General features: G+C 45.6%; 1 pseudogene; it reads left to right on the plus strand.

Moving 5' to 3' along the window:
• The first annotated feature begins 1,140 nt into the window (after window positions 1–1,140).
• On the plus strand, window positions 1,141–18,279 carry LOC136140228 (carcinoembryonic antigen-related cell adhesion molecule 1-like; annotated as a pseudogene).
• Window positions 18,280–20,565: the final 2,286 nt, after the last annotated feature.

Below are 20,565 nucleotides of genomic sequence, written 5' to 3' on the forward strand. Positions count from 1 at the left end.
CACTGCATACTGGGCACTTCAGGCGTCTTAGCTCATTCAAGCACCCAAATGAGTCAGTTGAACTCATTTACTTCACGCAACTTTCCTACCCCCTGGCCTTTGCACATGCTGTGTCCTCTGCCTGGAATGCATTTCTGCCCCTTTGTGAGCTCTAGGTTAACTCTGTCTGGGTCATTCTCCATTAGATGTCTGTCTTCAGGAAAGTCTTCCCTGGTCCTTCCATCTAGGTCAGCATCCCAGTTATAAGGTCATAACTAACTATATGAGAGGACTGAGGAGCAGCTAAACTCACCCTGTAGGAGAAACTTTTAGGGAGTGGTCATATGTGTCTGATGATAAAGACACCATCTTTTCCCACAATGACAGGATTTCTCTATGTACGGTATAGGGTAGGACACCCAGAGGTTTGGCACAGGGGAAGGAAAAGAAACCAGAGAGAGATTCACCATCTAAAGCCTGTCCTTCACTGGTCGGGTGCACATCTCCATTCCAGCTCCAATGGTAGCAGAACCTTGAGGGTGCTGCAGTCAAAGGTATCTGCCCATCACCATGACCTGGGAGGGGAAGGTGCACTGCACCAGTATGGATTCTACCTAGCAGTCAGGGCCCCAGCACAAAAGGGACTCATTCCACCTGCATAACTTGAGAAGAGATTAAAAATGAGATAATTGGCAAGGGTCTGTGACTGTTAATGGAGACACAAGGGTGAGAGCAGTTTCCTGGTGCTGATACCACTGGGTTTCTGTACTGGAACACTGAGGAGTTGCAAGACAGAGACACAGAGAGAATCCTCTCCGGAGAGGGCTACTTGACAGGAACTCCAACTTCAGGCTGAAAAATCCATCCAGCCCACAGCAACACTACAGGGAGGGAGCTGGGGAATTAATGCCCCAACCTCACTCAGTGTCCACCCTCTGGTTTCCTGTTGGGTCTCCCCATTGACTGAACCCAGCTGGAAGGCAGGAGATCCCACTGACAGTCCCTGCAGCACAGGGCAGGGAGAGAAAGGGAGAGAGTGAATTTGAAGAAGGAAACAGAAAGTGTCCAGCACAGTCACCCCTTTCCCTTGTCCCGATGAAAATCAGAGTCCTCAATACAGAAGACACAACTCCCATCCGTTACCATATTGTGCTAACGATAATGGGTCACACACCCACAGCGTTAGACAACCAGTTCTTCATGTACCACAGTGAGAGGAAGATGGGGAAAAACAGCATGTAACGAAGATGAAAAGGTCCTGACTGTGTAGCTGGTGGTGATCAGAGCTGCCCTCTCCTACCACCCATTCTACGTTCTCTTACCACCTGCCAACACCTCCTCGGGACAATTGGTGTGACACAAATCTTCATTCTTAAGGGAAGTAAGTGTTCAATGGTCTTGTCTTTATTGGCTCTTGGCCACTTTCTGCTGAACAGGGCCACCGGCCAAGGAGATATTACCGCCAACGCGTCCCCTGGCTTCCAAACATAGTCTTCCTTGATCCAGCAACCCAGCCTCCCTCTGGTGGTCAGGTTCCCTCTGGCCATCAGCAGAGTGGCCCTCGTCTCTGCCTGTTGTTTCAGCAGTGCAAGGAACACAAAATGGGGGCAGTCCTGGCTTCCGATTGATTAGAGCTCTGATGGGGTTCCTCACCCACACCAAGCCCAAGGTCACAGAGACCAGGAGCAAAAATTCTTTAAGCGGGTTGTTAGGTATACTAGTGGGAGGGGACACTCCCTTATCCTCCCCTGATTCATGGACCCCAGCATTCTGGCTCTGGGAGAGGTGACACGATAGACTGGCCACTGGTTCAAGACATACAGCATCTCCTGTTGGGTGGCAGGGTACCTCCTCTCACCCGGTGCCCTCATCAACCATCACAGCCATTCCACCCTTCCGATAAGTCAACTGTCTCTGTTTAGTGGGGCACCTGGAAGATCAGTGAGCTCCATGGATGGGAGTTAATTGCCTCACTTCCTTTGCCTTAAAATATGTCCTCTAGCTGGAAGCGATACTTCATGGGATACTGTAGCAGTAGAACAGACATCTTCTAAGTTCCCAAATGGCAGGGTTGACAGCAGCATTGGGTACGAGGAAGGCAACTCAGAACCCACAGTGTGTATTTATCCCTGTGGGGAGAGAGCTCAGTCCGCTCGAGGGTGGGGTATGTCCTGGGTGGTCCTGCTGTAGAAAGACGCCGTAACAGGCTTAGAGTTGGCCTCTGCCTCTGTTGGTTTGGGCACTGAGTACAGTCAACAGCCAGGTCACCTCGGGGAGAGTTAGCCCATGTGTCGTCACTGGGGAGCACAGGTAGAAGATAGATGGGCCCTGGATAGAGCCGCTGGAGTTCGTCAAGAGGAGTAAATTTGAACTTTGTTTTCCGTAGACACTCCAAGGACAAAGTTAGTGGCAGGAGTTGAGCTCTGCTGGAGTAAAGAGATAAGATGACCACATCTATCACTCCTGAGGTCAGGAAAACCTTCCCTGTCTGCACAGGTGCAGGAAGCCTCCTCAGGGTCAAAAAGGGAAGGGGTGCCACCCCATAATAAGTGCTGTCAAACCTCTCGTTAGCCTCTGTGCTGGAATCCATCTCGCCAAAAAGATGTGCACGCCTGTTGGGAAGGGTCCTAGGGCAGGTCAGATGTGGGAAAAGAAGCGAGATAATTGGCTAGAGGAGAACAACGACCCGGAAGAACTGCTCTCTATAAATGATTTAACAACCTCTTTACTGCGTTCTTCCTCATGAGGGAGGACGCCCACACCCTTTCTCTCCTGATGTGTATTTCTGCCTAGCTTCTGTCTTATATAAATAAACTGCTTCTCTGTGTGCTCTCCCACGTGTCGTGCTGTACTGCTAATAACAAACTCTGTACCTGTTTTTGCAGTTTTTGCCTCCTTGAAGCATTCTTGTTACAACAGGGCAAGAGCCAGGGCAACTTCACTTCTAGCCTCTAACCCCCTGGTGGACTAGGGGCTAGGATTCCTGGTTTTCATTCAGGCTACTCAAGTTCAATTTCTGGGCAGGGAAATAAGATCCCGTGTCAAGATCACTTACTGCTGTCTATCCAAAATCAGAGCCTCCACCACCCACATGGCCACTTTGCACCTGGGCCCAGTGTGCAAGCACTGATGGGAGAGAAGCCGCCTGACACTGTCCACAGGATACCAAGGGTACCCATGCTCAGGGCATGGGTTCTGGTGGGCATTCGTGTGGGACGTGAACATCTTCACACTCTGTGCCCATCCCCAGAGGACCATCCACATATCCTCCCTGTCTTCATTTGATGCTTTTATTCTTACCAAGTCCTTGACCAAATGGCTCACCGGGGGTCCATGCAGAAGTGGGCTTGAGGACCTCTCTCCCTCCCACGAGTGGACCCCTGAAGTTTTGCCGCCTGAGGGATTTCCTTGCATCGCTCTTTCAGGACCACACGTGCAAGTGCTAACACAGCAGCCACCCGCTTCTGCCTGGCGCCAGCCCACAATGCGGTTCCATCCATACACCTAGTCTGTGCTTTCTGTCCTCTGTAAACAGATCCCAGGGAATCCCCATGAGCTCATAGGTGTGGGTGGGGAAGAGGCAGGACGAGTGGGTGCCATGGGTGCCTGAGCCACCTGCTGGGGTGTCCCCCTGTGGCCTCCATTCCTGCTTGAGCCTGATCTCAAATACACCTTTTCCACGGATGGTGGATGCTGCTGTGTGTGCCCAACATCATGGTCTGGTAGCCTGACCGCACCCAGTATGAGATGTGCAGTTAGGTAACAATGCCCTTGGTGTTGGTGGCCAGGTGTCACTGTCAGTTTGAGCTTCTATAACAAAATATCATGGCTTATCAAGAGCAGAACTATTTCTCAGTTTTGGAGGCTGGAAGTCCCAGCTCAGGGTGCTTGTGTGATCAGGTTCTGGTGAGGGCCCTCTACAGGGCTGCAGATGGTAGATTTCTCATCGTATCCTCCCATGGCTGAAAGAGAGCCAACTAGCTCTTCCTTCTTCATGGAGGGCACTGCAGTGGTCAATGTTCAACTTGACAGGTCTAAGGGATGCCCAGATAGCTGGTAAAACATTATTTCTGGGTGTTTCTGGGACGGTGTTTCCAGAAGAGAATAGCATTTGAATTGGTGTACTGAGTGAAGATGGCCCTCACCAAAGTGAGTGGGCTTCTTCCAATCCATTGAGGGCCTGAATAGAACAAAAAGCCAGAAGAGGGCTTCCCTGGTGGTGCAGTGGTTGAGAGTCCGCCTGCCGATGCAGGGGACACGGGTTCGTGCCCCGGTCCGGGAAGATCCCACATGCCGCGGAGCAGCAGGGCCCGTGAGCCATGGCCGCTGAGCCTGCGCGTCCGGAGCCTGTGCTCTGCAATGGGAGAGGCCGCGGCGGTGAGAGGCCCGCGTACCACACACACAAAAAAAAAGCTAGAAGAAGGAAGAATTTGCTCTCTGCTTGAGCTGAGGCATACATCTTCTCCTGCCCTGGGACATCAGCCCTCCTTGTTTCAGGCCTTTGAACCTGGACTAGGACTTATACCATTGGCTCCCCTGGTTCTCAGGCCTGAGGTTTGAATTGGTACTGCCAGCTATCCTGGGCCTCCAATGTACAGACAGCAGATCCTGGGACTTCTTAGCCTCCATAATTGCATGAACCAATTCTTCATAATAAATCTGTTTCTATATATTCATATATACCCTACTGCTTCTGTCTCTCTGGAGAACCTTGACTAATACAGGCACTAATCCCATCGTTAGACTTCTACCCTCATGACCTAATGACCTCCCAAAGACCCCAGCTCCAAACACCTTCATACTAGGATTAGTGTTTCCAGTGTACCAGGTACCCAGACTCCACTGGGGCCCAGTAATAAGCCTAGAGCCCCTTTCCAAAGTCTGATTGCAATCTTCAGAAGAAGGCATAGATTTTCTCCAAAACATGGAGTTCTGCACCGTGATTATCCTATTGGACCTTGTAAGATGTTCTATATTGTAATATACTGGGTTTGAAACATAGACACTGTTACTGCCTTTATATTCTAAGTACAATCACCCAGGAGTTATTTAGAAGTACTTTTTTATATTTCCAACTGGGAGATTTTGGTGGAAGGAAGCTAGGGTTAATTTCTAGTATAATTCTTTTGTGGTTTAAATGGTTTGTTCTTTTATATAATTTATGGCTACTCCCTATATGGCCTATTGCTTACTACCCCTACTGTTTGATATTAAAATGTATCTGCATTTATCAACACATGATTTTACTTCTTCAGAACCAGTTGAGGATTAGCCAAGTCTGATGTCCTCTTACAGGAAGTTAAGGGTTTTGCCTAACCTTGTGAAACAAGGTTACAAGGTTTTAAAAATCAATTTCCGATAAATTAATTTGCAAACTGGGTTCCGGCTTCTCCTTTCTTTGGTAATTGAATAAAGTTTGTTCTGTTCCAGTTCTCCCACCCCCCCAAAAAAAATCAATTACAAGTCACTGATTCATTGCAAAAAAAAATCAACTGTGGGCTAAAAAATAGTATCGGAATTTAGATTTTGCTTATTTATTTGTAGAGCCTTGAACTGGCTAATGTTCCTTTGGTTTCTAAATTATTCATGTTGGGTCTAAAGTCAATTTCAGTCAAAGAAATAACTTTTAAAGCTGTTTGCATTCTTCTAGTTTGAGTTGCAAAGATAGAGGGGAGAGAAAGGGGGGTTAGGAAAAAGAGAGAGGAGAAAAGAGAGGAAGAGGGAGAAAGATAAATGAAGAATAGAAGGAAAGAAAATTAGCTACAGAATGGAGAAGGAGAAAAAAAAAAGTAGAGACAGAATGAAGTTCAGGTTTGTTATATCTAAAGATCAGCCTGTCTCTTCTGGATATCGACCCCTAATCTGATCCCAGAACCAGACTGATTCTTAACTCTGACCCTATACAATCCCACATTCTGAGCCTAAACATCTCATATCAGTTCCTGACCCTGAACAAGCTAAGCCCTAACCCTGACCCTAAACCCTGATTCTGTTATTTGCACTGCAGACTTGAACTTTAAAGAATCTAAAATAGTCATTCCCCAAGTGGACATTCACATCCAGAGATGGTGTTTCATGGGCTTACAGTGGGTTAGGCAGCCTGTGGCCTTTCAAGCCTTCAACTTCCCCCTCTGCATCAGTTTTGTCACCCATCCCTCACAGCCTCTAAAGACACTTACTGAAAAAAAATCACTTCCTTGGTCTTCCATTCCTTTCAGTGCCTCTTCCCTTCTCAGTCAAGCATCTCCAACTATCTGGACATATTTTCTTTGCTTCTATTTCTTCACCTCCCACTCACTCCTCCATGCTCTCTTTCCATCGCCTCTTTCTCTAAAATTGCTTTTACTGGGCTTCCCTGGTGGCATAGTGGTTAAGAATCCATCTACCAATGCAGCAGACATGGGTTTGAGCCCCGGTCTGGGAAGATCTCACATGCCGCGAACCAACTAAGCCCGTGCGCCACAACTTCTGAGCCTGCGCACCTAGAGCCTGTGCTCCGCAACAAGAGCAGCCACCACAATGAGAAGCCCGCACACCACAACAAAGAGTAGCCCCTGCTTGCTGCAACCAGAGAAAGCCCGCTCGTAGCAACGAAGACCCAACACAGCCAAAAATAAAATAAATTTATTGAAAATAAATTAATTTAAAAAAATAAAATAAAATTGCTTCTACCAAGGTTGAGATTCTGGGGGAGGGTAAGAGCCCAGCTGAGGTGGACACCACACTCCAGGTTGCAAAACTACCTCCAGTCGTGAAGATATGAGAAGTTTATTCTTCCTTTGGATAAAGCTAATTAACTAATACAATCACCCCCAATTACCAGATGAATTTAGGATATGTGACAAATGGTGCTGTCAAGTCCTCTTACTTGAGGACTAGTTACTGTTTACCTTAAGAACATGTATGTAGGGGGTTGTATCTGTCTGGCTATATAAGGGAGTGAGCTTTCTTTCGGTCTTTGCAATTTCTTAGCAAACTGCCTGTAGCGCACATCACATTCTGGTTTAATGCTGTAATAAAACTTTTTCTTTTTTCTCTTCTACCTGTGTGGAGAGGTTTTCTGGGTTGAGAAGAGCCTTTGTTTTTCTTTTTTTTTTTTTCTGTTTTAAATTGAATATATTTGACGTATAACACTGTTTAAATTTAAGGTGTACAATATTTTAATTTGGTACATTTATATATTGCTATATGATTGCCATTGTAGCAATATTTCACACCTATATCCCATTACATAATTATCTTTTCTTTTTAGTGGTTGGAATAATTAAGTTCTAGTCTTTTAGCAAGTTCGAAGATTATAATAAAATGTTGTTGTCTATATTCATGTTAGAGCTCGATGGCTTATTTACTACTTGTTGCAAGTCTGCACCCTTAAACAACATCTCTCCTATCCCCCGCAAGCCCATCTCCTTGTTACCGACCAAGGTTCCTGGCCTCCTTAATCAATAGAAATTGATCAGAGGCCAGCCAAGAAATTCAGGCAAGGCCTTATTGCGGTCCCTGCTGCAGCAGGGGGGAATGAGAACAAGTAACAGGTTTCCTTGCTGGCTTGCTCGCTGAGGGGGCTGCGAGCTGGTCCCTCACATGGGGAGAGGGTAGGGGTGTGTCCAGCGGTGGGGCTGGAGGAGGGGCTGAGGTGGTTTGCCTACCACTCAGGTGGTGGTGTGTGCAGGGGGCATGCGCAGTACCCCGATTTTGCTCCCGACCCCCTGCTTTTGCTCCCAGCTCTTCAGAAGTGGCAGTACGGCTTTTTGGTCTCTTTGTATCTTGTTGTCCAGATTTTGCCCCAACTGCGCATGCACGCGTTATTTTTTTTTGGTCTCTTATAGTTTCTTTGTATTTTGTTGCTCAAGGAGACATTTGTCCAGGTGCAAGCGTTGCAGCACTGCAGCATAGGGTCCCACGTCCCAGCCTGTCTCATCCTGGTAACCACCATTTTTACTCTCTGTTTTTATGACTTTGGCTTTTTAAGATTCCACATATAAGTGATATCATACAGTACTTGTCTTTCTTGGTCTGACTTAATCTCCCTTAGCATCAGGCGCTCAAAGTCCATCCGTGTTGTCACAAATACCTGTAGCAGGATGTCCTCCTTTCTCGTGATGGAATAATATTCCATTGTGTATGTATATATATATATATATATATATATATATATATATATATATAATATATAGGTCTATACCCCAGAAGTGGAATTGCTGGATTTCATTTTAGTTACATTCTCGAAACACCCCCGACCTTCTGAATTTCTAAGACATCACCTTGCTGGCCAATCCTCAGAGAGGAGGTGCAGCCCTCTCCTTACAGATCATCAGTGAAGAGAGCCCCATGACCTTGATCACCTTTACAGAGCTCACTGGCCCCGGGGGTGGCTGAGACCTCTGAGGAAGGAGCGTGGCCCCAGGCCCCTGACTTATTCTCAATCGGTCACCTCCTCTGTTTCTCCACAGGCCCAGTGGCACAGCCCTCCATCTGAACCGGCAATACCACAGTCACAGAACATAAGGGCCCTGCCGTCCTGACCTGCCTCTCAAATGAAGCTGGGATCTCCATATGCTGGTTCTTCAATGGCTAGAGTCTACTGCTCACAGAGAGGATGAAGCTGTCCCTAGACAGCAGCACCCTCACCATCAACCCTGTCAGGAGGGAGGATGCTGGGGATTATCAGTGTGAGGTCTCCAACCTGGGCAGTTCCAGCAGAAGTGACCCCCTCAGACTGGGTGTGAAATGTAAGTGACCACTCGCCCCATGCTACATCTTCCCGGGAGGATTACTGTACAGTGTGCAAAATGGATAGAGGTCACAGGGGGCAGAATAGCAGTTAAGAGACCATTATAGTAAACAGATGGCAAAATCTTAATAGCACCATCTCTGGAAAAAATACAATTAGTTTCTAATCCTGGGTCTGACATTTACTCTGTGACCTTGTACAATATATTTTTTTTCTGGCACACTTTCTTTATATGGTAAAAATAAAAAGTATGTAAGATTTACCATTTAAATGATTTTTAAGTTTATAGCTCAGTGGCATCAAGTACATTCATATTGGTTTGCAATCATTACCCATATACATCCACTACATTTTGGTTAGTATTGTCATCTGAAAATATTATCTTCCAGTCCGTGAACACAGAATGTCTTTCCATTTATTTATGTCTTCTTTAATTTCTCTTACTATGTTTTCTCCTTTTTTTTTTTTTTTTTTTTTTTTTTTTTGCGGTACACAGGCCTCTCACTGTTGTGGCCTCTCCCGTTGCGGAGCACAGGCTCCGGACGCCCAGGTTCAGCAGCCATGGCTCATGGGCCCAGCCGCTCCGTGGCATGTGGGATCTTCCCGGACCGGGGCACGAACCCATGTCCCCAGCATCGGCAGGCAGACTCTCAACCACTGCGCCACCAGGGAAGCCCTGTTTTCTCCTTTTTGAAAAATTGTTTTTCAGTTTTTCTGTGTACAAGTCTGTCACTTACCTGGTTAAGTTAATTCCTAAAGGTTTTATTCTGATTGATGCTGTTATAAATGGAATTTTTAAAGTTTCCTTTCCATACTGTTCACTTTTCATGTATAGAAAATACAACTGTATTTATGTGTTGGTTTAGTATCCTGCAGCTTTGCCAAATTTCCTTATTAGCCCTAACAGTTTTTTGTGACATTTTTAGGGTTTTCTATATAAGGTCACATCATCTGCAAACAATTTTGTTTCTTCATTTACAATTTCGATGTCTTTTATTTCTTCTTCTTCTTTTTTTTTTTTTTTTTGCCTACTTGGTCTGACTATTACTTTCTTTTTTTTTTTTTTTGCGGTACATGGGCCTCTCACCGTTGTGGCCTCTCCCGTTGTGGAGCACAGGCTCTGGACACGCAGGCTCAGCGGCCATGGCTCACGGGCCCAGCCGCTCCGCAGTATGTGGGATCTTCCCGGACCGGGGCACGAACCCGTGTCCGTTTCATCAGCAGGCGGACTCTCAACCACTGTGCCACCAGGGAAGCCCTGAATATTACTTTCAATACTATTTTGAAGAGAAGTGGCAAAAGCAGGCATCCTTATCTTGTTCCTGATCTTAGTGGAAAAACTTTCAGGCTTTCACATTTAGAATGATGTTAGATATGGGTTTTAATATATGGCCTCTATTATGTGGAGGTAATTTCCTTCTATTCTGAGTTAGAGTGTGATGAAAGGATTTTGAATGTTGTCTAATGCTTAAACTGATTTAATCTCCTTCTTAGTTATAGGTCTATCATATTTTCTATGTCTTTGTGATTCCACCTTGGTAGCTTTTGAGTTTCTAGGAATTTGTCTATTTCATCGAAGTTATGCAACTTGTTGGCATATAATTATTCATAATACTCTTGTAATTCTTATTATTTCTTGAGAATTGGTAGTTATGTTCCCACTTTCATTTCTGATTTTAGTAATCTGAATCTTCCCTTTTTTTCTTGAGCATTCTAGTTAAAGGTTTGTCAATTTTGTTCATCTTTTTTGAAGAACCAATTTTCGTTTTTATCGATTTTCTCTATTATCTTTCTATTCTCTGTTTATCTCCACTCTAATTGTTATTATTTCCTTCCTTCTGCTAGCTCACGGTTTGGTTTATTCTTCTTTTGCTAGTTCCTTAAGTTGTAAAGTTCGGTTGCTGATTTGAGCTCTTTCTTTTATTTTCAATGTAAGTATTAACAGTTATAAACTTCTTGCACAAGATTATTAACTACTCTGAGCCTCAGATTCCTCAACTGAAAATTGCAGTAAAAGCACCTGCTTCGTGGCATTATTTCAAAGATTTAATGTACTATTAAATTAAACTCTTGGTAAAACGCCACACACAGAGGAAAATGTTCCATAACTGTTAGATGCTATTACTACTACTATTACCATTAGGCTCTATAAAATCAGGTACTCCTACAGTTAAGGACTACCTGAGTCTAGATCCACCCGTTAGCTATATGACAATGGGCACGTTTCTTCACCACTGGAAGCCTCAAGTTTTTCACCTATGAAATGGAAATAATGTCGATCTGGCAGGGTTACATGAATCAAATGAGATATATGTAAAGTATACAGCCCACGCGCCTAGAGCCCATGCTCTGCAACAAGAGAAGCCACCGCAGTGAGAAGCCTGTGCACCACAATGAAGAGTAGCCCCCGCTCACTGCAGCTACAGAACACCTGCGCGCAGCAACGAAGACCCAACACAGCCAAAAATAAAATAAATACATTTATTTTTTTAAATGGATAACCAACAAGGACCTACTGTATAGCACAGGGAACTCTGCTCAATGTCATGTGGCAAGCTGGATGGGAGGGGAGTTTGGGGGAGAATGAATACATGTATATGTATGGCTGAGCCCCTTTCCTGTTCACCTGAAACTATCACACATTTTTAATTGGCTATACTCCAATATAAAATAAAAAGTTAAGAAAAAAAGAAAATTTATTCCTTGAAGGAACAAGTAGAGACTTGTTGTTTCACAGAGCACCTCCCACTGTAAACTAATGTCACCTTCATTCATTCTTCTCTGTTCTTTCCATGACAGATGATTCAACACAAGGAAGTTCTTCTGGCCTCTCAGGTGGTGCTGTTGCCGGCATCGTGATTGGAGTCCTGGCTGGCGTAGCTCTGATTGCACCCCTGGTGTATTTCCTGTATATGAGATAGACTGAAGGGTATGATGCCTTTCCTCTTGTTCTGCTTTCTCTGAGGCTAATCGTCATGCTCGGGAGAGGGAAGGAGACTTCATCTCTGTCTCTGGCCTGGATCTGCTCCTCATGCTTCCTAAAGCCCTGCTTCTTGGCACTAATTCTAATGGGTCTCTTCTTCCCTGGTCTTCACGCTTCCTGTGCCCTACTCTCTCTTGGACATAGTTATTCCCATCCCCACCTGGTTTAGAGGGGGCAGAACCAATTATGTTCCTCTGTCCCCAGTCAGGGAAGCCAAGGTCCAAGAAGGAAAACTAATGAGGAAATGAAAGAAGCAGGAGGAAGGGGGTCCTGCGCTCTGTCGACAACAGTAGCAGGAGGAGGGAGGGACAGGACAGGACGAGAACCTAAGAAAAGCAGAAACAACCAGAGGCCTCCTGGGCAATAAATAAAGTGACAAAGAAACAGCATCTACCTACACAAGGGGAAAGGTGTCAGGGTAGAAATAAGCTCAGAAGCAGTTGGCATGAATGGCCCCAAATGTGAACAGCCAGTAAGCAGGAGAGGAGTAAACACCAGAAGGGATGATGGGTAGATTGAAGGAGGAGGTCCTCAGAGGAAAGAGGGCCAACCAAGGTATAAAGGAACACTGAGGAGCCCCAAGGAGTCATGCTGACAGGGTCCTTCCTAATTCAAGGAGCAAAGGTCCTGTGCCTGGGAATAGCAGTCACAGTGTCTGATATTTATTTAGGGCAAGTGACCAGCGTGATCTCACAGAGCACAAATCCTCAGACCACAACCAGAGTAAGTAAACCTGCTCACCTAGTGAGAGCTCGTATGTCCTACTATATACCCTGCCCTACCAGGGAATCCCGGATTTCCAAGTGAATCCCTACCTTCTGAATTATTAGAGGGGATCTCCGTTTCCCAAGCTTAAACTGGCATAGGTCCTCACGCCCTTCCTAGCCATGTAAGATTCCCCTGAGACACAGCTGGGGGAGAGACACTCGCCCCTCCTAGGCCAGGCAAGCCAAGCAGGCCATGAGATGGACATGTTTCCAGGAGCCTTTTCCTCATCCTACCTCCTTCCCCCTCCTGCCTCTATTACGGATGCGGGCATCTCCTTTGGTGAGACTTTCCCTGCCTTTGGTGCTCTGGGTACTGTGGGCCTCAATGCCCCTCCTTGCCGCTGGAGCCTGCTGCTGAGACACACACCTGGGCAAAACTCGGGCCTTGTGAACTGGAAGAAATCTTCAGAAGTGCACTGAGGCCTCTCCCCACCCCTCCTTGGTCTCATGCCCTGGGGTCTGGACTGCAGACCGAGGGAAGCGAATTCCTTAAGTCTTAATCATGGACCACCCCCCCACCCCACCCTCTCACCACCTGCCACCTCCTTCAGCTAGAAGCACAACAGCTTAGGAACACCACGTTCTGAGGCCATAAGTCAGCTCTGCATTTTCATGGGTTGGTAACTTCTTTTGCTTCCCCAGGTCAGGGCTACTCTGACAATTCACCCAACAAGGCAGTTTCATTGGATCTTTTTCTCATGAAAATATCTCTGTGTAGAATGGGTTATTCTTGAAGACACAAATGGGAGATCAAGTTTGGATCAAAGTTCCTGACTGCAACAACAAACAAAGAAGTATTGGTTAATCACTCCCATGGGTCTAATTCATGCAAGAACGTTGACTTTAGAATTTTTCCCATCCTGTATTTCAATCCTGGCTGTGACCTTAAGCAAGTAACTTAACCTCATTGATCCTCAGCTTTGCCCTCTGTAAAATGGGCATGCTGCCTACTTCAAAGAGAAGGTCAAGGAATTAAACGACAGAAATGCAAAGCCCTCATCACAATGCCCAGCTCAAGGAAGGCACTAGATCACTCTCCTTCCTCTGCCTCCAATCTGATCCTGCCCTTACTGTCAAATGATCATTTCCATTCTAATGGGTCTAAGGCCTTAGTTCCTTTACTGTCTATTAATAAATTTTACTGAATATTCTCATCTTAACCTTCAACAGGATATACATACATACCGAAAAGTGCTTAAACCATATTTTAACAATCTGAACAACCCATGGAAGCAGCACCAAAATCGATAAATAAAACATGTCATTCCCCTCCCTAAAAAAAGACCTCCAGGGCTTCCCTGGTGGCGCAGTGGTTGAGAGTCCGCCTGCCAATGCAGGGGACATGGGTTCGTGCCCCGGTCCGGGAAGATCCCACATGCCGCGGAGCGGCTGGGCCCGTGAGCCACGGCCGCTGGGCCTGCGCGTCCGGAGCCTGTGCTCGCAACGGGAGAGGCCACAACAGTGAGAGGCCCGCGTACCACAAAAAAAAAAAAAAAAAAAAAAAAAAAAAAAAAAAGACCTCCAGTTACTTCCCTTCAAAGAGTAACCACTATCCTCACTTCCAATGCACTGGATTAGTTTGCCTGATTACGTTCTTACATAAAGGAAAAACGCAGTATGTCCTTACATGTATCTGGCTTCTTTCATTCAAAATTGTTTTGTGAGATTCATTCATATTGTTGTGTGCCTTTGTCGTTTATTTATTCTCATTGCTGTATCATCATATTCCATTGTAGCATTCCATAATCTATCTCTCCTAATGAACATTCAACAGGATGTTAGTAAACAGAGAAAATGGGTAATAAAAGCCCTTCTCTGAACTAAAAGTTTCAAAGTGGTGAAAGCATGTGGTGCTGACTCACACTGGACAAGGTGAGGGCCTGGCCTACGACACGGATTTAACTGACTGCTGTTCATTCCTTTCAGATTGACGAAGGTGTGTATTCTGCCCCGAACTTCAATGCCCAGGAATCAGAGAAACCAACTTCAGCCTCCTATCCCCAACAGCTACAGAAGTGGTTTATTGAGAAGTTAAAAAAAAAAAAAAAAAAGTAGTGTTCCCTGCTTTACTGACTTATTCCAAGTTTCTCATCCCCATCGCTAGGAGATTCTTTCACTGTAAGGGAAAATGGGAAGTGTGTCTCCCCGCCCCCCGCACCTCCCCCCGCACCTCCCTAATGACGCACATCCTGGCTGCCGGGTCACAGCCCCTTCCTTCAGTGTCAGTAGATGAAAAGGTACATCCAGGAGGAGGTCTGGAGGAAACCCAACCCTCCTCGTCAAAGCGGACCTTGGGAGAGAGTTGCCAGAACGTCCACCCCTCCCATTTGCTGACCCTAGACCAGTTTTATTTATTTATTATAAATTTATTTATTTGTTTTTTATTTTTGGCTGCGTTGGGTCTTCGTTGCTGTGCGCGGGGTTTCTCTAGTTGCAGCGAGCGGGGGCTACTCTTCTCGTTGTGGTGCGCGGGCTTCTCATTGCGGTGGCTTCTCTTGTTGTGGAGCACGGGCTCTAGGTGCGTGGGCTTCAGTAGTTGTGGCTCACGGGCTCTGGAGCACAGGCTCAGTAGTTGTGGCACACGGGCTTAGTTGCTCCGCGTCATGTGGGATCTTCCCGGACCAGGGCTCGAACCCGTGTCCCCTGCATTGGCAGGCGGATTCTTAACCACTATGCCACCAGGGAAGCCCTAGACCAGTTTTAAACTTGCGTATTCAGAGCACACTCATTCCTTCCCACCTCAGTCCTGTCCTATTGGAGTCTAACTTGAATTTGCCATAAACTTGAGAGTTATGTCCTTATGCACTGAAATGCATGTGCCAGAAAAGAAGAGAGAGAAACAGGAAAAGGAAAAGCTTCTCCTAGCTCTTCAAAGTTCAGTATAAATCCACAGGAAAATACATATATAACCAATTTAGGACTGCAAATTCTACACCTTTGTCTACTGTCAGGATTGTCTACCTGCAGGATCAGGGCCTAAACACCTTGCTGCTTACCTAGAACACCACCTAGGCCCTTTGGAAAACTCTTCTTCAGAGAACCTACTAGAAGAAACTAAAAAACTACTTGTCTAGGTCCATAAGTAATTCCTAATAAAAAATGCAGGTACGTTTAAATAACTTTATGGGCTTTACTCCAGGAAGTGTCCACAGAGGAAGGGGTTATTGCTTTAGGGGGCAGTTGGCACTTAACACATACAATCTGCTGGGACTTGGGAAAGGAATCAGAAAGCTACCCTTCAGAGATGATCTAAATAATTGCTAAAGAATGCACAGTTTGTGGTACTGAGTTTTTCCCCTTCCTTCTGAGACATTCTGCAATTTTAATTGTTGTAACTCCTTTCTATGTGAAAGGGGTTGTTTACTTAATTTGCTGTGTAAGCCAATCTGACTGCGTTAGGTGAAAGACGCCACCAAAACCCCTCAAGTCCCTCTGGCCAGGAGCTCCTCAAGCTTTTTATGTCAGGGGCTCCACGTAGAAAATAAGAAGAAGCAGCTTTCTACATTCGTGGCCAGAAAGGGATCTCGCTCAGTTTCTAGGCACCTCAGACCAATCATCAGCACCATTCTATTCCGCGTTTCTGCCTGTGCACGTTCCATCTGCCCCACTCACCTTCTCAGGAAACCCTGGCCTCTGCTAAGGTGTGTTTGGTTCTTGAGAAGCAGGAGCACCTGCAGGGGACACGACCACCCACGCAGCTGGCCTCGTTTACAACCTAGAAAGCTGCACTGGTGCCGTTGCTCCTTAGGACGCAAGGGGAGGATCATAGCTCAGCTCTGGGCTTCGTGAAAGCCTCTGAAATTTGTTTTCTCCCATGGGGTCTATGAGACCCAATGTGTCAGCATAAAAAGGACGGGCAGGAGAAGGAGAGGCACGTCTACTTCCCACCCAGCCTCCTTCTGCATGGATGGAACCTCCTTGAGGCTGTTGAGAGAAAGGTTTTATTCCATATTCATTACTTGATCTAATGCTGTGTGGAACTGGCCCCCTCAAAGAGGGCTGGTTGGGAGTTCTCTGTACTCAGGTACCTCTTTCAGGGTTTTTTAACCCTGACACAGACTGTATATACCTCTCCTCATCCACACTATTCTGTGTAATTTAATTTTGCCTGGCTAAGGCCGCTTCTGAATTATTTGTAAAATTTGCTCTATATTTGTAATAAAAATTATACATCAGGCATCAACATGCTGCCTCACAGTTGGTACTATTTTCTACAATGTTTTCTTTACAGGCAGAAGAAACAGGAATTGCTTAATAGGGAGTCAGCGTGAGCCTATCTCTAAGTCCACATGGTATCTGATCTAGCGATCAGAGAATTCGCTCAATTCATTTGCCCACCTGCTAACAAAGTGAGTCTATCTGGAGCCACAAGCCACAGCTCCAACTGCCTGGGAGAAACTGCCTGTCTTCCTCTGGGACAGAAGATGATTTCATGAGTAGAAGATCTCCTGGCCTCTTTACTAGGGACAAATCACACTTCCCACGCAGGTGGCTCCAGTGAATCAGATGCAGCGATACAGCTTTCACTCCAACAGTCTCCACGGCTTCAGGGGTATAGAAATCTCTCTAGCACCCTCCCTCCTCCTTGTACCCTGTTCCTTTTTTTCTGCCCCTCAGAGGGTCAGAGCTCTTCTAACCTGGATAACCTTCATTCCTTAATTAGCCTGTTATCTTATTTCCTTCACTTCCAAGCAATTGAAATGTGTGCTGTCTTTCTCCTTCCTCATGCTCTGGTTTCTCCTGGCCCTCTGCAGTGCTGGCTCCCTTCCCAAGACCACTGGAAGCAGCAGAAAATCAGCACCCATCTCTTGGCCAATTCAAAGGTACTTTCACTGTCCTCACATTGTTCACTTTTACCACATCTGAGACCGCACACAACTTCTTCCTTCTGGACACTCTCCTCCTACCAGCCCCACCTGTGCATTGCACCCCGACCTCAGATTTCCTACTCAGACCTGCTTCTTCTGGACACTCTCCTCCTACCAGCCCCACCTGTGCATTGCACCCCGACCTCAGATTTCCTACTCAGACCTGCTTGTCTCGCTCCACACCACCCTCTTCCCACAGCTTCCATGACCTCTCTGCAGGGGGCTCCTTCATCTATATCTCTAGCCCGTCTACTTCCCAGAACTCATGACACTCACATCCAAATACCTTCTGAAATTGCTCCCCATCTGAACTGGCTTTCCCCCACAGGTCACTCATTCCTCTCAGTGACGCCACTGCTTCCTCGGCTCTTGCTCTTTCGTTTTCTAGATTCAATACATCGTCGAAGCCTGTTGATTCCTTGTTTAACATCTCTCAGTTATGTCATTCTCTCCATTCCCATACACCTAAATAACCCAGGCCCTCAACACCTCTGCTGGAAATACTGCTTCCAGTACTGAATTCTCATCTTTGGTCTCTACTGAAATCTCCCTCGCACACTAGTGCCTCACTGCCTTCCTAAAAACTGGTTCACTCTCCTACCCAAGAACCTACAGTGGCCTCCCCTGGTCTACCAGATAAGTTCAAATTTCTTCCTCTTTACTAATACTTCTTACTTCCTTTCCCACTACTCTCTAGTATTATTCCTTCATTCTAATTAGCTCTGTCTCCTTATCCATCCCTGATCCTCTTCCCCATACACACATAGACTTCTTAGTCCCAATAATATGCCTGAAATCAACTACCAAACAGGGCAATGTCCTTTCTCTTATCTCATGGAGCAGTTACCCACACCAGTCATCACAAGCAAAAACTCCAACCATGGGGAAGATGAGGACCCTGTAGCATTAACGTGTAAACCTCAGATTCAGGACATGACCAACCTGTGATTGAGAATCTTTTCCTGATGACCAATTTATGTGTTCATGAAATCCTTATGGAGCACCTACTGTGCTACAGGTCTCAGTGTTAGACCCCATGAAAGATACAGAAATGAGAAATACAGGGTCCCTACCCCAGGGAATATAAAGCAGAAGACAAGAGATAAGACATAAAAAATTATAATACAGAAGTAGAAATGGAAAATGCCACAAGAGAAGAGAGGGAGAAATCCAATAGGAAATATGACTACACATGAAATGACTGGGAAAATTTTAAAAACAACTGGTATTCAGACCATACCCACAGATTCCAATTAATTGGTGTGAGGTGGAACCCAGGCACTGGTAATCTTTAAACTTTCCAAGATACTTTTTTTTTTTTTAATATAAATTTATTTATTTATTTTTGGCTGAGTTGGGTCTTTGATGCTGTGTGTGGGCTTTCTCTAGTTGCGGCGAGCGAGGGCCACTCCCCGTTGCAGTGCACGGGCCTCTCACTGCAGAGGCCTCTCCCGTTGCAGCGCACGGGCTCTATGTGCGCGGGCTTCAGTAGTTGTGTCTCGCGGGCTCTAGAGCACAAGCTCAGAAGGTGTGGCACACGGGCTCAGCTGCTCCGCAGCATGTGGGATCTTCCCGGACCAGGGCCCGAACCCGTGTCCTCTGCACCGGCAGGCGGACTCCCAACCAATGCGCCACCAGGGAAGCCCCTCCAAGATACTTTTAATGTATAGCCAGGATGGAGAACCTCTGCTATAAGAAGTAAGACTTAAGTGTAAAAGCAGTGGGTTTTAGTTAGGAGTATAAATCAGAATTACCTAGGGAACACTTTCACCGTTCGTAAGAAGCCCATAAACCATCACTAAAGAAGCTGATACAGTATGTCTGGGGTGAGATCTGGGCTTTATATTTTGAAAAGCTCCCAGGTGATTCTCACACGTATTTTATGTTAGCAAACACCTAAAACATAGCTATGATGGATATACAAAAATAAACTCAAAATGGATTAAAGACCTAAACGTGAGACTGGATACTATAAAACTCCTAGAGGAAAACATAGGCAGAACACTCTTTGACATAAATCGCAGCAATATTTTTTTGGATCTGTCTCCTAAGGCAAAGGAAACAAAAGCAAAAATAAACAAATGGGACCTAATTAAACTTAAAAACTTTTGCACAGCAAAGGGAACCATCGTCAGAACAAAAAGACATCCTACTGAATGGAAGAAAATATTTGCAAATGATATGACTGATAAAGTGTTAACATCCAACACATATAAACGGCTTATACAACTCAACATCAAAAAAGCAAACAACGCAATTAAAAAACGGGCAGAAGAACGGAATACACATTTTTCCAAAGAGGAAACGCAGATGGCCAAAAGGCACATGAAAAGATGCTCAACATGGCTAATCATCAGAGAAATGCAAATCAAAACCACAATGAGGTATCACCTCACGCTTGTCAGAATGGCCATCATCAAATAGAACGTAGGGACTTCCCTGGTGGTTCAATGGCTAAGACTCCACGCTCCTAATGCAGGGTGCCTGGGTTCGATCCCTGGTCAGGGAACCAGATCCCACATGCCGCAACTAAGAGTTCACATGCCACAACTAAAGATCCCTCGTGCGTCAACTAAGACCCGGCACAGCCAAATAAATAAATAAATAAATATTAAAGGAAAAAAAAGAACACAAAAAAGAAATATTGGAGAAGATGTGGAGAAAATGGAACCCTCCTACACTGTTGGTGGGAATGTGAATTGGTGTAGCCACTGTGGAAAACAGTATGGAGGTTCCTCAAAAAATTAAAAATAGAATTACCATATGAGCCAACAACTTCACTGCTGGGTATATAACCAAAGAAACTACAAAAACATTAATTCGAAAAGATACATGCACCCCAATGTTCATAGCAGCATTATTTACAATTCCCAAGGTATGGAAGTAACCTAAGTAACCCATCAACAGATGAATGGATAAAGAAGAAGTGATATATATATGTACACACACACACACACAGGAATATTATTCAACCATAAAAAAGAATTAAATTTTGCCATTTGCAACAACATGGACAGACCTGAAAGGCTTTATGCTAAGTGAAATAAGTCAGAAAGACAAAGACAAAAACAGCCTCTCTTCATCCATAAATCGGGGGAAGGAAGAATTAATCTAAATGACCTCTAGGCTTTGCTATTCAAAGTGCTGTTCAAACCAGCAAGAACGGCATCATCCGGGCTTCCCTGGTGGCGCAGTGGTTGAGAGTCCGCCTGCCGATGCAGGGGACGCGGGTTC

Source organism: Phocoena phocoena, chromosome 20, assembly GCF_963924675.1.
Source record: "Phocoena phocoena chromosome 20, mPhoPho1.1, whole genome shotgun sequence".
In the NCBI taxonomy this organism is placed as follows: Eukaryota; Metazoa; Chordata; class Mammalia; order Artiodactyla; family Phocoenidae; genus Phocoena; species Phocoena phocoena.